The sequence below is a fragment of the Lepidochelys kempii genome, chromosome 2 (genome assembly GCF_965140265.1).
Source record: "Lepidochelys kempii isolate rLepKem1 chromosome 2, rLepKem1.hap2, whole genome shotgun sequence".
Taxonomy (NCBI): Eukaryota; Metazoa; Chordata; order Testudines; family Cheloniidae; genus Lepidochelys; species Lepidochelys kempii.
Window position 1 is genome coordinate 199,028,696 of NC_133257.1, and position 13,937 is coordinate 199,042,632.

At 42.2% G+C, this 13,937-nt stretch overlaps 1 protein-coding gene across 3 annotated transcripts in view; it reads right to left on the reverse strand.

Moving 5' to 3' along the window:
* The window catches only part of RARB (retinoic acid receptor beta), a 305,303-nt gene that overhangs the window by 112,912 nt on the left and 178,454 nt on the right, over positions 1 to 13,937 (reverse strand). The window lies entirely within an intron of this gene.

Sequence of the window (13,937 nt, forward strand, 5' to 3'; positions counted from 1 at the left end):
CTATCTTGCTTGTTGTCATAAATGATATGTTCTTTGGAACACAGATTGTGCCTCCCTAAGCATTTGTACAGCACCTAGCATAACGGGGTCCTAACTGGCGCAAGATGGTGATGCCGGGAGACAGGATGAGTAGGAGACTGCTTCCAGCCAGCCTTTGGGTGCACATTAATATTGTGTACCTCTAAGCCTGTTTAGGGGGACATTTTCATCCAGAAGCAAAGTTTGGCAGTTTCTCCAAGGTGGTGAGAGACACGGCTGCTTCTTTGAGAGAGCTAGTCTACACGGAAAATTTACAATGGCATAGGTACGGCTCTCAGGGGCCTGAAAAATCCACACCCCCTAAGAGATGTAGCTATGCCAACCTAACTCCCGGCATAGAAAGTGCTAGGTCAATGGAAGAATTCTTCTGTCAGCCTAGCTACCCCCACCCAGGGAGGTGATCTACCTGTGCCAACAGGAGAACCGTTCCCATCGGTGTAGGTAGTGTCTACACTAAAGCAGCGCAGTTGCAGCACTGAAGCTATATCACTGTAACATTTTAAGAGTAGACAAGCCCTCAGGCCTTGTCTACATTAGAGAAAAATTTACAGTTGCGTAACTGAGGCCATGTCTACACTACAGACTTTGGTTGACAAGTTACGTCAGCATAAAGCCACCGCAGTTACTATATCATTTGTGTGCATGCATACTGGGCTGCCCTGCAGACTCACCAGGAGTGATTGTGTCAATGTGGTGTACCATGTGCAACCATCCAGTACACTGTCTTTTGGGAAGTTTTGGCAATGCATGGTGGGGCAGAAACGAGCCACGCAGTGGTGACTGGGAGCAAGAGGTTAATTTTCCAGTGTGCAACTGTCTCCATCCCATAGTGTTATCAATAACCCTAATTTTCATACCTTTTCTAAAAATACCATAACCCATGTAGCCCTCCTCGCTGTCCACCATGCCTGACAAAAGAATGGACCCTGCACAGCTCTGCATTATTGTCATGAGTGTTGCAAGTACAGGATGCATGATCCTCCGGTATTTGCAGAGCTGTAAGAGGAACCGACCATGTCGATTTCCTGGAGGGCAGATTGCTGTGGGACATGGCAAGAACCAATCAAGGTTGTTGGTGGCATTCGCAAAGCAACTGCAGATGGTGGAGTGCCGATTCTGGGCCCGAGAATCGAGCCCTGACTGGCGAGATCGCATTGTAGTGCAAGCTTGGGAACGAGAGTTGTGGCTGCAGAACTTTCAGGTGTAGAAGGCCACATTCCTGGATCTGTGTGCCGAGCTCATCCCGCCCTGCAGCGCCGGGACACCGGAATGAGAGCTGCACTGACAGTGGAGAAGTGAGCGGCGATTGCACTGTGGAAACTTGCAATGCTGGATTTCTATCCATCAGTGGGAAATCATTTTGGAACTGGAAAATCCCTGCGGGGGCTGCTGTCATGCAAGTGTGCAGGGCCATTAATAGTCTCCTGGTGAGCAGAATTGACTCTCAGCAATGTGCAGGATGTAATGGATGGATTTGCAGCAGTAGGATTCCCCAACTGTGGTGGAGCAATAGATGGCACACATATCCCTATTCTGACACCAGACCACCTTGCCACAGAGAACACCAACAGAAAGCACTGCTTTTCTATGGTTATGCAACCATTGGTGGATCACCAGGGACGCTTCACCCAATCAGCGTTTGCTGGTTGGGGAAGGTTCATGACACTTGCATCTTTAAGAAAACAGGACTCTTCAGAAAGCTACAAACAGCGACTTTCTTTCCCAACTGCTGGATTACCATTGTCAATGTTGAAATGCCAATAGTGACCCTGGGGGACCCAGGCTACCCCTGGCTCCCTTGGCCTATGAAGCATACACCAGCCACCTTGACAGCACCACAGAAAGATTCAACTACCAGCTCGGCTGATGGAGAATGAGAATTAAATGTGCTTTTTGTAGATTGAAGGGACACTGGTGTTGTTTACTCACAAGATTGGATTTCAGTGAAAAGAACGTCGCAATGGTTATAGCTGCCTGCTGTGTCCTGTATAATAGCTGTGAAGCAAAGGAGGGGGGGGGGGATGTTGATGCTGGGGTGGATGGCTGAGGTGGAGCAGCTGTCTGCTGAGTTTGAACAGCCAGGCACAAGGGCTATTAAAAGAGCTCACCGTGGAGCTATGTGTCTCTGGGAGGCTTTGAAAGAGCACTTTACCAATGAGCCACAGTAATGCATTGTGGTGTACTGTGCTCTGGCTGGCCCTGCTGTTTTGGGCCTTGTTAGGAATTGTGCACTGGTTGGTGTACGTCTGTGAATGAAATGCTGTCAATGCATCTATTAAATGTACAACAAGCACTGCAAAATTATGATTCCCACACACTGTTTGTCACTGATCTTTGAGTTGTGTCACAAGGTACAGTAACAAATCGGTACTTTCTGAACTGCTAGGCACTCTGCAGCATATGTTGTGAACTAATAAAGATGAATTATTTTCCAAATAAAAAGAATTTTATTCAGTAACAAAACCAGTGTAAAAAAAATCTGTGCAATTTAAAAGCAAATACATTAAAAACTTAATATATTAATGGAACAGGACTTAACAAGGGGAAAATCATCCATGTCCATTTTACCTGCACATACAGTAACTGTGGCTTTCACAGGTCTGTGTATATGAAGCTGTGATTGTCCTTAATGTCCCCCCAGGGGGTGGAATGGTAGGGATGCCACCCCTGATGCCACGTGGAATATTGAGGGGAGGGGTGTAGGGAGGTGCTATAGTGGAGTTCTCCATGGACTGCAAACGGAGGCAAGCCTGTGATAGTTGAACCTGTAAGTCCACAAGAGCCCACAGCATCTGTGTTTGCTGCCAGAGAAGCCCCATTATGTCCTGGTGCATCTTTCTCTCCTCTTCCTGCTGAAACGGATCTTTCCTTCTCCAGACTGTCTGTAACATTCACCCTCCAGGCCCTTTGTTCACAGTCTGATGAAGCACTGGTTACAGGATCTTACTGAGCATGTCATCCAGAGTCCTCCTCTTTCTCCTCCTTCTCTAGCTCAGGCGTTCTGTGGACGTGGAGGGGGAACCTCTGAAGGCCGCAACGGCAGTAGCTGCAGATAAAACACAGAGGTACCACTGTCAATAGTGACAACAGAAAGTGAAAGTTAAGGTTCAGAATTCCCTTCCCTTCCCCCCCTACGGTTTTAAACAAGACATGTGTATTGACACTTCTGCTTCACCATGGTGAGCCTGGCCCGCCAGACGTGAGGGAAATGAGAAGGGAATTGCTTGGTAGCACAAAACCAGGAGTATACAGGCACCATTTTCCACAGGTGGTGGTAATTTTAGCTGATATCTCATTCCTGAGGGTAACAAAGGCACAGAGAGTACAGCTGCTGCTGGCATCCCCAAGCTGCCCAGGCCCATATGCTGCTAGCCTGTATGATGCCTGCTGAAGCTGACTGGCGTGGGAAAGGAATAAGGCTGACATCCCTAGAAACCGTCAGCAGAGGATTACCCAGTACCTCCCTGAAGGCATCATCAAGATCTCTCAGTAGGATTCAAGGGCACCCCTGTTTATGCAAAAAAACAAACAAACAAAAAAAACCCTGCTCCACATCCCCTCCCCCGTGCCGAGCAATGGAGTGGAATGAAAAGCAGGTAATGCTACCTCTCTTTGTTGTACCACTACCTCTTATAGTACAAGTAAATTAAAGTTAGGGTTCAGAATTTCCTTCTCTGTCAAGTTGGGGATGCCATCACGGTAACGGCAAATAAATTTACAGACTTACCAGAGGATCCTTCCACTGCACAGGGCTCATCCATACTCGACTGACCGGACTGTGGTGGAGTCTCATACGGATCCTGACTTGCAGCATAGCTGGAACCCCTGATCACATCGTCGTCCTCCACCTCTTCCTCACTGTTCATGCCAGGTCCTGTGTTTTGGGCTCCTGGGAGATAACCACGGTGGTCTCCAGGATGGTGGTGGGGTCTCCACCATCTACAGCATGCAGCTCTTTGTAAAAGCACCAGGTCTGTGGCTCAGCACCAGATTGACTGTTGGCAGAACTGGCCTTCCAATATTCCTGCCGCAGTTCCGTCGCTTTCACACGGCACTGCTGCTGGTCCCTGTCATTCCCCTTCTCCTGCATCCCGCGTGCAATCTGTTCATAGCTATTCACATTTCTATGGCTGGTGTATAGTTGTGTTTGCATAGCCTGTTTTCCCCACAGGCCCAGGAGATCCAGTATCTCCTGTGTACTCAATGCCAGAGAGAGTCTGGAGCTGGCACGGTCAGCAGCGTGGTTGCAGGCAACAGTGGAGAGTTGCTAGGTGTGCTCGCCAGGCTGGACAATCAGGAAAAGGCATTTACAAAATGTATGGGGCTTTAAAAGGGAGTGGGGCCTTCAGGTCTCTGGGACCCATGGGCAGTGGAGTTCATAATTATGATCAGAGCGATCAGTGTTTGGCATTGTGGGAGAGCTGCTGGAGCACTGTTAGGATCAACATAAGTAACGCAGTATCTGCACTTGTATTGCATCAACCTCAGTACAACAACCATGACTCAAAGCCGCTCGGGGAAGTGGTGTTACTGCATTGCTGTAATGGAGCATTTACATAGATGGGAGACAAATCTAAGTGTAGAGACACACACAACTTACGTCAACCTAACTTTGTAACGTAAACAGAGCCTTCACTAGAAATGCTACAGCTGCACAGTAGCAGCTGTGCTTCTGTAACGCTTCAGCATAGACACTCACTATAGAGACAGGAGGAGTTCCTGCTGTGGTAGTTAATCCACCTCCCTGAGAGGCAGTTCTTCCATCGATCTAGCACTATATAAACCAGGGGTTACGTTGGCTTAACTACATCACTCCGGGGTGTAGATTTTTCACACCCCACATGATGTAGCTGGGTCAACCTAACTTTTCAGTGTAAACCTGGCCTAAAACAGAGCCAATACCAGTGTAACATTCCACAGCAGTTTTCTACATTTACAATGGTGCAGCAGATCTCCATTTGGGCTTTGTCCTTGTGTAAGTACACGGATGCAGTTACACTTGAACACATTTCTCTAAGGTAGGCATGGCTTGTCAATAATAGGGACAAAATCTGCATTCAGTTATACCAGTGCAGCCCATCACGGGGGAGTTAATGGGGTTGCATGGGATTTTAACAGAAGTCAGAATGTGGCTCTTGCTATTTAAATGATCAAGTAAACAACAAGGGTTCATCACTGAGGTCACCAGCCTGTGAGCCAATGGTCTGGCAGGTAAAGCTAAGCTTACAGGGCAGCAGCTCATCAGTTTGCACTAGGGGTCTATCTTCACAGAGGGGAAAAAAAACTGAAGTGAAAGTTTAGATTTTATGAAAAATAGCAGAAAAAAATCCTGAACATACTGGCTCTGAGGGGTGTTGCCACCCCCAGTGATTTTACCTTGGCTCCGATCACAAAAGGTGCCACAATTCAGAAGTGTTAATTCTAAACCCGTACAAAGTTGAAAACAAGATATCTTATCAAAAGGAATCTCGTGGTGTTGTTTTTGATATATCAGATTTTATTTTTTAATAAGAAGCCCACAACCCAGTTTCTCTTGCTTGGTCTTGCTGGTGACCTCATAGGGCCAAATCCTCAACTGGAATAAAGTGCGAAGCTCCAGAGAAGTCAAAGGAGCTATAATGATTTACAGCAGCTGAGAATCTGGCCCTTTTGTACTTTAAAACATTAGAGCCTACTGCAATGGCCTTTATAGGATTATGATGTCCCAAATTCAGCATGATTTCCCTGCAGGATCAATTACAAGAAGATGATGGGTAATAAGGGACAAGACATTTAAAACATAAAATGGGTCCAATTATCTTCTCACACCTGTTTTATACAATCATAGCTCCACTGTCTTTGATGACTTACTTCTGATTTGCAACCATCTAAATGAGAGAAGAATCTGGACAATATCTTTGATGATAAACTAAAATCACAAGGGAAATGGACTTGTGACTAGAGGGTGCCTATTCCCCATCTCACCTCCCCCCGCCATGTAAGAATGTCTCTTTATATTAAACATAAATGTTTTATAATGTTTTTCTTTTATCTTCAGAAGCTCTGAATCTGTATCAGTTCTTCCTAAGAAGGCTACATATTTTAAGCGTTGAACAGAATAATCTGGAGTAATACTGTAAACCAGTGATATATTCTTCCGATCTAATATCCAGTATAAGTTTTTATTAGTTTTGGGTGTTAACATGTGTACCATAAATATAGTTTAAATTCCTTCCTAGATAGTCCTCATATAACATTATTTATAATGCCTGTTATCCTGGCTTGGAGCCAGAGAGAATATGGGAATTTTAATATCTTTAATTCATTACATAGTTGTCCAGTATCACATAGACAAAAATAAAACTGTAATGTTCTTATCATAAAAGTAGTAAAATGGACTTGTTAGGTAACATTTCACACCATTTTACTTCTCAAATGTTATGACTGTTTACTGTAGGAAGTGTTAAACATTGGGGTATTTTTTAATCCTGAAATCAATACACTGACTCAACCAATGCTAACGCTGTGATCAAAGAAGTATTACAGATAGATAGAGCATCTAAAAAGCGGATCATCCTTTGGATTACAGGGATCTGCTGGATGACACAGATTTACATACAGTAGCAGGGTGGCCATTTACTGAGCACCCCTCCCAACCAAGGGGTTGCTTTACGGGCACCCTGCCCCCTTTAATGGGCTCCAAGAATTGCACACAGCTTCCATGTGTACAACACCCCCATGACTGTGGTCAGTTTAGTAACAGAAGCAATTCTTTTCTGCATTAAGACCACCTCTGCTGGGGCCAGTTTAGTAACAGAAATAGTTCTTAATTGTCCTCAGGGTCCCAAACTACTGCCCATCACCACATAAAAGCCCATACTTAGCTCTGGTGTCTTCTTGCATAGGCAGAGCTCTTCTTCAGTCCCACTCTTGTCACAGTCCATCCTCCCAGCGCTTCCTAGCTGCAACTTAGCCTTCTAACTGCAGCCTTCCCCACAGGAGCTTATCCTGCTCCCTGGGTTCCCCTCAGTCACAGCTCCCTTGGTCTCAGGGTCTTCCCAGCAAGACCCTTTCATACTCCCTACCCTACAATTTCTCTTCAATTTCCTGAGCTCAGGTGCCCACTTCCTCCTTGTAGCTTCCTGCTGCTCCTTACAGAGCTACCCTGCTCTCTCCCAGGTGTGACTCCTTCTGTAAGCAGGGTTGGCTAGCTCCAGCCCTTAAGGGGTGAGCCACACTGTTACATATACCTTCTTTTGCATGTCCATTCAAGGGTAATTAGAAACTGCATCACAGCTGTTTAAATGGGTTACTGCAGAAGCTGAACTGCTGCACCTTTAGATCCTTAAATTAAAATGTTTAAGTGCAGATACATGCCTCATTACACTGTATGACATCAATCCACTACAAACGGCCTATTACCTTTAAAGTCAGGCTGCAGTAAGATTACTTCCCTTTTCACAGGGAATATAGGGCTTGCCTCCCTTGATAAACTGAACTGGGTTTTTTGTTTTGTTTTGTTTTAAAAATTGCATATTATAGGCAGCAATAAACACTTACCAATGCGTGAGTGTAGTGGCATTCGCTACCTTTTGCAGAGCATGTTTTGCATAAGCAAGTTGAAAATGAATACATCTGCAAATAGTAAGTGTGAGTACGCAGAACTTAACGAACGGGGGCATAAAAAGAAATTGAACAGTAGGGTGCAGCAATTACAGTAACTGTCCTTTTATTAAAAATATATTGTTTCCAGCTTTCACTTGAAAAGACTTACAGTTTTCTGCAATTTTCCCCATTCTGAGTTCCTTCCCTGAGTAAGTCCCCTTCACTCTGCAGTTTGCTCTTTTGCTGACAGCCCATACTCATTTGCAAAAGAAAGGACTGTTTATCAGGCAACAGCCCATTGTTCAATATAACTCATTGCTCAGGAGTGTTATAGTGTTTGAGTTTTATTAACAGTAAGCCTTGTCTACACATAGTTACCAGTGTAAATATGTTAAGGGTGTAATTTTTTTAATGATATAGTTATACCAATATAACCCCTAATGTGGACACAGTTATACCAGTAGCAATAAGGTATGCCAGTATAAGGACGATTACATCAGTATAATTGCATCCATGCTGGGGAGAGGAGGTTGTACAGCTTAGCTATATGGATAATAGTTAAAGCAGTAAAACATTTGCATGTAAACAAGACCTTGGTAAAATAAAGGAATTGTTTAACCAACTGGTCATGTCTGAATGTGGAAATAGCCCCACTTCAGTCAATGGTGGTCAGAAATCCGTGTAGCTGCACAGGTTCTGAACTCTGAGAGAAGCAGCAAAGTGCCGTGGGAAGAAAGGACACCTTTCTATTAGAGAATCCACACCATATATAAGGGAACTCTGTCTCCTTGAGGAAGTGAGAGGAGGCAGGGTGGGATCTCTTTCTGGTGTGATCTCCAGAAATTCTCCTGCTATCCCTAGACTTCAAAGGCATCGGAAGCATACTGGGAAAAATTAACTCTCACACAGTCACACATACCACCACACACCCTGAGGCAGAAAAAGCTGCTGTTGTTCTCTATGCCTTCATATGCTTTACTAAGAAGAGAGGGTGTCTTTGGTCAGTCACCGGCCAAGAATTAGAAGCACATTAGCCATAGTACTGCACTCCAAGCTTGATGATGCTGACAGAAACAGTCAGGATGGGTGAATATTTATGAACTGAATAGCACCAATATTCATGCTGTGGAGCAAATGCAGAACTCAGTTTCATACAACTCAAGTGGACATGCACTCAGACCACTTGAAACTTTTGAATAACATACTTATTATACAAAAGATTGATAATGTGTTGGGGAAGTCACCTGAAAATGACTAGCTAGGATTCTACCAAATTTTCCCTCATCAAAATTGAGCACCGCTGTCATTGTATTTATATAGCACATTACATTTCAAAGTATTTTATAGACATTACATATTTTTCACAACAACCCCATCAAATAGCTAAGTATTATTATCCCCATTTTACAGACGGTGTAATGAAGGCACAGAGAGCTATAAGTGACTTATCCCGAGTTCCAAAGTAAATCTGTGACAATACTGGTATTAGAACATCAGCTCCTAGCTACTTTTTCAATCTAACAGACAAAGTATGAAAAAAAGACGGACACACAAGAGGGACTATTCTCCTGCTCTCTCTCTGCAATGGATTCTTCTGTCCACCTACCCTGCACCAAAAAGCTGACCAGCAGCACTCCATACTATCTGCAGAACATGGCCTAAAATGGCTTTTCTAGCCTGCCAGGATCAGTTTCATGTAGGCGGGAAGAGAGTACAGTGTACGCACACATACATTTACTGTATCACGTATAAGATGGTGATGTCCATGAGATAACTGGTATTTATTATTCATCATGCACCTTTGACCCTGCCCCACTTTTTCTTTGTCCACTAGTCCATCTCCTGAGAATCTCCTACAATATTCCAAATCTCTGAATAGTTTCACATTGCCACTACACTTTTGACAAAATATTGTGACAGAGATATATTTTCTTGCCCATCAAATGTGGAATTTCCTTAAAAAATTCCATTGGCCCAACCAAGACCAGCAACATACAGTCCTGGACTAGTGACAAGTTTAAGGTCCAATGTCTTGGGAAACTTAAGAATAAAACCAGGATGATTTATGACATTGGAAATGGGAGATTTACTCTTTCAAATGGGATGCACATGCTTCTAGTCCTAGAATATCCCTAAATATAGATTTTTAACTATGATATTATATACAGAAAAGCCATGTTAAGTAATTTTAGGTGTTTCTAAAATGTATTATTATCCTATACTACGTTACTGCTTCTATGTGTATTGTAATATAGTGTTATATACTAAAAGCACAAACACAAAACTTGACTCTCTTTAGTAGAAAGCTTTTCTCAGCATGGACCATGGACCTACGCCATCACTTTCTGCAGAAATTAAGCTTATTTTTAAAAGTACTTTTCTAATTCTCCTGGTTGGAAAGAGAGTTTTTTGAACACAAATCAATTCAGTAATGTCTTCTTGAGTTTGCAGAACAATACCCTTAGTGCCTCTGCTGAAGCTGAAAGCATTCCAAAACTGCAGAGAAGTATAATTGATAAAACTACAGTAAATTTCACTACTGCTATTCAGAACATTTTGGAAAGTGGTCAATTTGTCAAGAATCGTGCCAATTTCACTGTGCAGCTCAGTAAAACTCTGAAAAGTGATTGAGGTCTTTAATGCAGTTATTCACAGGGAAGAATGAGGAGGGTAGAGAAGCACAGACACCCTCCCCATAACAGCCACGCCAAGGTTTTTGAACTAGCAAAGATGAAGGGTCTCGGGGCTGACAGAAATAAAAACATCTTTTTACTTGTAATCTGAGCAATTTTGATAAGAAATTAAGATATAATAAATAGGAGATCACATGACAGCATTTTTAGAGTCATTTGTCAGAACTGCTCTTTAATTATTTAAGAGTAATTAAACAGAACAGAAGTGCCCTTTAATTAGCTAATTCTTGCACAACTCTGGCAAATGCGAAGCACTGTTGTAAGTGCCAAGCATTCTTCTGATTTACCCACACAGAATTTTCATAAAAGCCCTGTATATTTTCCATTGATTTCCTCACCAGGGATCTGATCCTACAATCCTAGTGCAGGCAAATCTCCCACTGAGCCCTTTATTTGCGTGTTTCTGTCACTACAACTTTTGAAAATTTTACAAAATTATTTTTGTTCTTTTTCCAGACAAGATGTTGCCTGTCACCTAGACAGATTGCAATGGCTGCTAGCAAGGAAAGGCGTGCCCCACGAAACAAAGAGAAGCTCTTTGGAAAAATCCTCCCCACACAATTGATCCAGGGATGGCCAAGATGGATAATTGTCATGTGGGCTGGTGCATGATTTAGAAAACTCTCACTTAACCTATAGACAGGAGCCATCTTGTTGTCTGATGGTATCCCCAGGCTCTGCAAACTAGTTTGTCTGATCACTAGCTTCTATTGTTCCCTCAGATAAGCAAGGCCCCAGTGAACAATTAAAGCTTTCAATAAATAATCTGTAAGCACATTCATTTGATTTACTGTTATTTGATACAGCAGTTAGTTTCAATGGGGCAGTTAATATTGATCACGCAAAGTACTCCAGACAAACATGAAACACTTCCAGAACTCCATGGATTATTACTCTTTATCTGCCACTCATCTGGGTTACTTGTAATGGTTGTGAAATTCAAAATCAATAACAACAATTAGTGTTCTGTACATTCTGATGGATGAATCATGTGAAATATGTTTTGTTACAAAAATGAAACATAAAAGCTCTTATAAACGTATAAGACGCTTCAAAAAGACGCAGGAAAAACTGAAGTAATTTTCACATGACACTGTGAAATGGACAATGAAAAGAATAAAGAAAAAGGTAAAACATGGATCAGTAAATGCAGGTGGTTAAAAAACAACAACATGATGTGCATTTCAGGGCATGGTTCTGAGGGCCAAGGAGTGGAAGACTGTCACAAATTCCTGGGGAGATTTAGGAACACCAATCCCACTGATTGTCAGTGAAGTCAATGGGAATTGTTCTCCTAACTCCCTCTTGGGCTCTTTTGAAAAGACCAACCCAAATCCCGCAGTTCACACTCACTCCCTGACTCCAACTGGTAAGAACAGCACGGTTTTGGTCCTAAATCAGGAAATGAAAGTATTCAAAAAAGTCACAATTCCACTCCCATTTATTTCAACTGAAGCAAAATCCATCTACAAATTGGAGATACATGTTTGTAATTAAAACTTACTAAAATTAATAGAGCTGGCAATTTGTTGTATGTGATGTACGTCTAAAGACACCTTTCCTTGGCTTCAGATTCATATAAATTAGTTGTGAATCTAATGAAATGCATGGAAACAACAATATTTCAACATCTCTGCTAGAGTAATAATTCTAGATAATTAAAATGCAAAGCAATAAGAGAAATGTTTTATCATTAAACTGTAACCAGAGCTCTGTGTGAAATCATCCATTCAGATGACTTGTTTTTCATCAATTATTTGTTATTTATCTGATGTAAATATAAAAAGGGATAATTATAATGTATGACTCCTTGTGCAGCTTCTTGTTATTAAGGCCAATGAAAGCATTCTGAAGACCATAATGAAATAATTATGTTTGCCTTTAAGAATTCTCTTCAATAACACATGGCAGTACTGCACTAAATTAAAACATCAGGAACTAAATTTCACTTGCATCTATTTCCATTTTAGCTAATTATGCCCCCAAGCTTTCCAATAGACCAGGCCCTAAAAATCTTTTTGAAGCTGAAATGGCCTAAGGAAAGGCAGCCTTTTATAATTATGTACTTTGATGAAGAAACATAGGTAATTCAGCCCTGGAAGCTTTAATATTCACAGAAAGGTTATCATGTGAAATCTTCATCTGCTATGAAAACTGGGGCAAAACTGGGGTGACTGTAAGCAAATGTTTCTGTTCCAAGTAAATGATATTCTGATTTAATCGAAACATATTTGACTTGCATCATTTCCACCACCGCTCTTGTTTTCAGATTATTTTCTAATTCTGAAACGTTTCAATTTGCACGTTTCAATGCACAGTAATTAGGATGAGTGAGAGGACAAGGGAGGATGGAGCTACAGAGCAGAGAAGGTATTCTGTGATTGAACTCCACGTATACATTATATAAGAGTCATACAGCCACTTCAGAACTTTCAGAATCATGCATGGGGATTTGAAGCTACCTCCTAACAAGCCCTCTGTGTGCTCATGCTTCAGTCACAAAGTGTTATGTACACAGAATGCTTACAGGATCTGGCCCAAAACATGGGGAAAGGAAAGGATGTGGCTAAGGAGAGGACACAGCAGGATCTGAGTCAGCCCAGATGTCCTGCTGCTGAGTGAAGAGTAATTCTTTGCTTTTAAACTTTAGAGAGATGACAAATCTACAGGGTCTCAGAGAAGTGAGTGTGGTAATAAAAGCACAAATAAAGACTGGCAACTCACATAACTAGCATGGAGAACACGTGACAATATGTGACTAGAACAACGCAGGTCAAAGATGCTCTCAAATTGCATTGGGGGTGGGGACTTGAGGAGAAGACTTCATTTACGAAAACAAAAAATAAAATAATATTTTGAGCACAAAGATTTCAAACACAGACAGAACAAATTATAGCAAAACATCTGTGTGATGGGGTAGAAGGACCTTTAGCCATGCTTGAAAACTGGGTCCCAAAGAGGATCCCATAATATAATATTCAAACTGGACACTAAAGAGGATCCTATAATATTTATTTAACCTATTGGGTGGCTAAGAAGATTTCTACAAAAAAGAACAGAATTAAAAGTCAAAGATCTCCTTTTTCTCAGGCCTCAGTGAGAAAAGTAAGAGCAACTGCTAAAAAATTTAAGGATCTCAATCTTAAAAGTCAAAAGAAGACACATACTTGCAAGACTTTTCTCTTTTAGCTTTGCTCTCTGTCCCAAGCTAAAATTGGAGACTACTTTTCGGAAAGCATCCATCTTTTTCTAAGATGCCTATTTCAATGGTACCCAAAAATGGTCTGGCTATGCTAAACATCACTAGGTGGCACTGTTATACAGCCTTGCAAGCTTCCTAGTGTTAGCGTGCGAGCAAATGTTCAATCTTGGGAAGATATGGTGTGGTGTTCTTAGTTTTTGTTATGCATATTTGTGTGAAGAGGCAGTGGACCTTGGAGAAGGAGGTGTGCAAGCAGCAGGAGAGTTTGCTCTCTTCGTTCCTGATTAGAGTCAATTCCTGAGACAGAGTTGCTCTTTGGGAACTGGGTATTGATGTTGGGCTGAGATTCCAGAAAGAAGGGATTGCCTCCATGCTGTTTGAACACCTCTAGGACTGGTGTATGTGTGTAAATAAAAAAA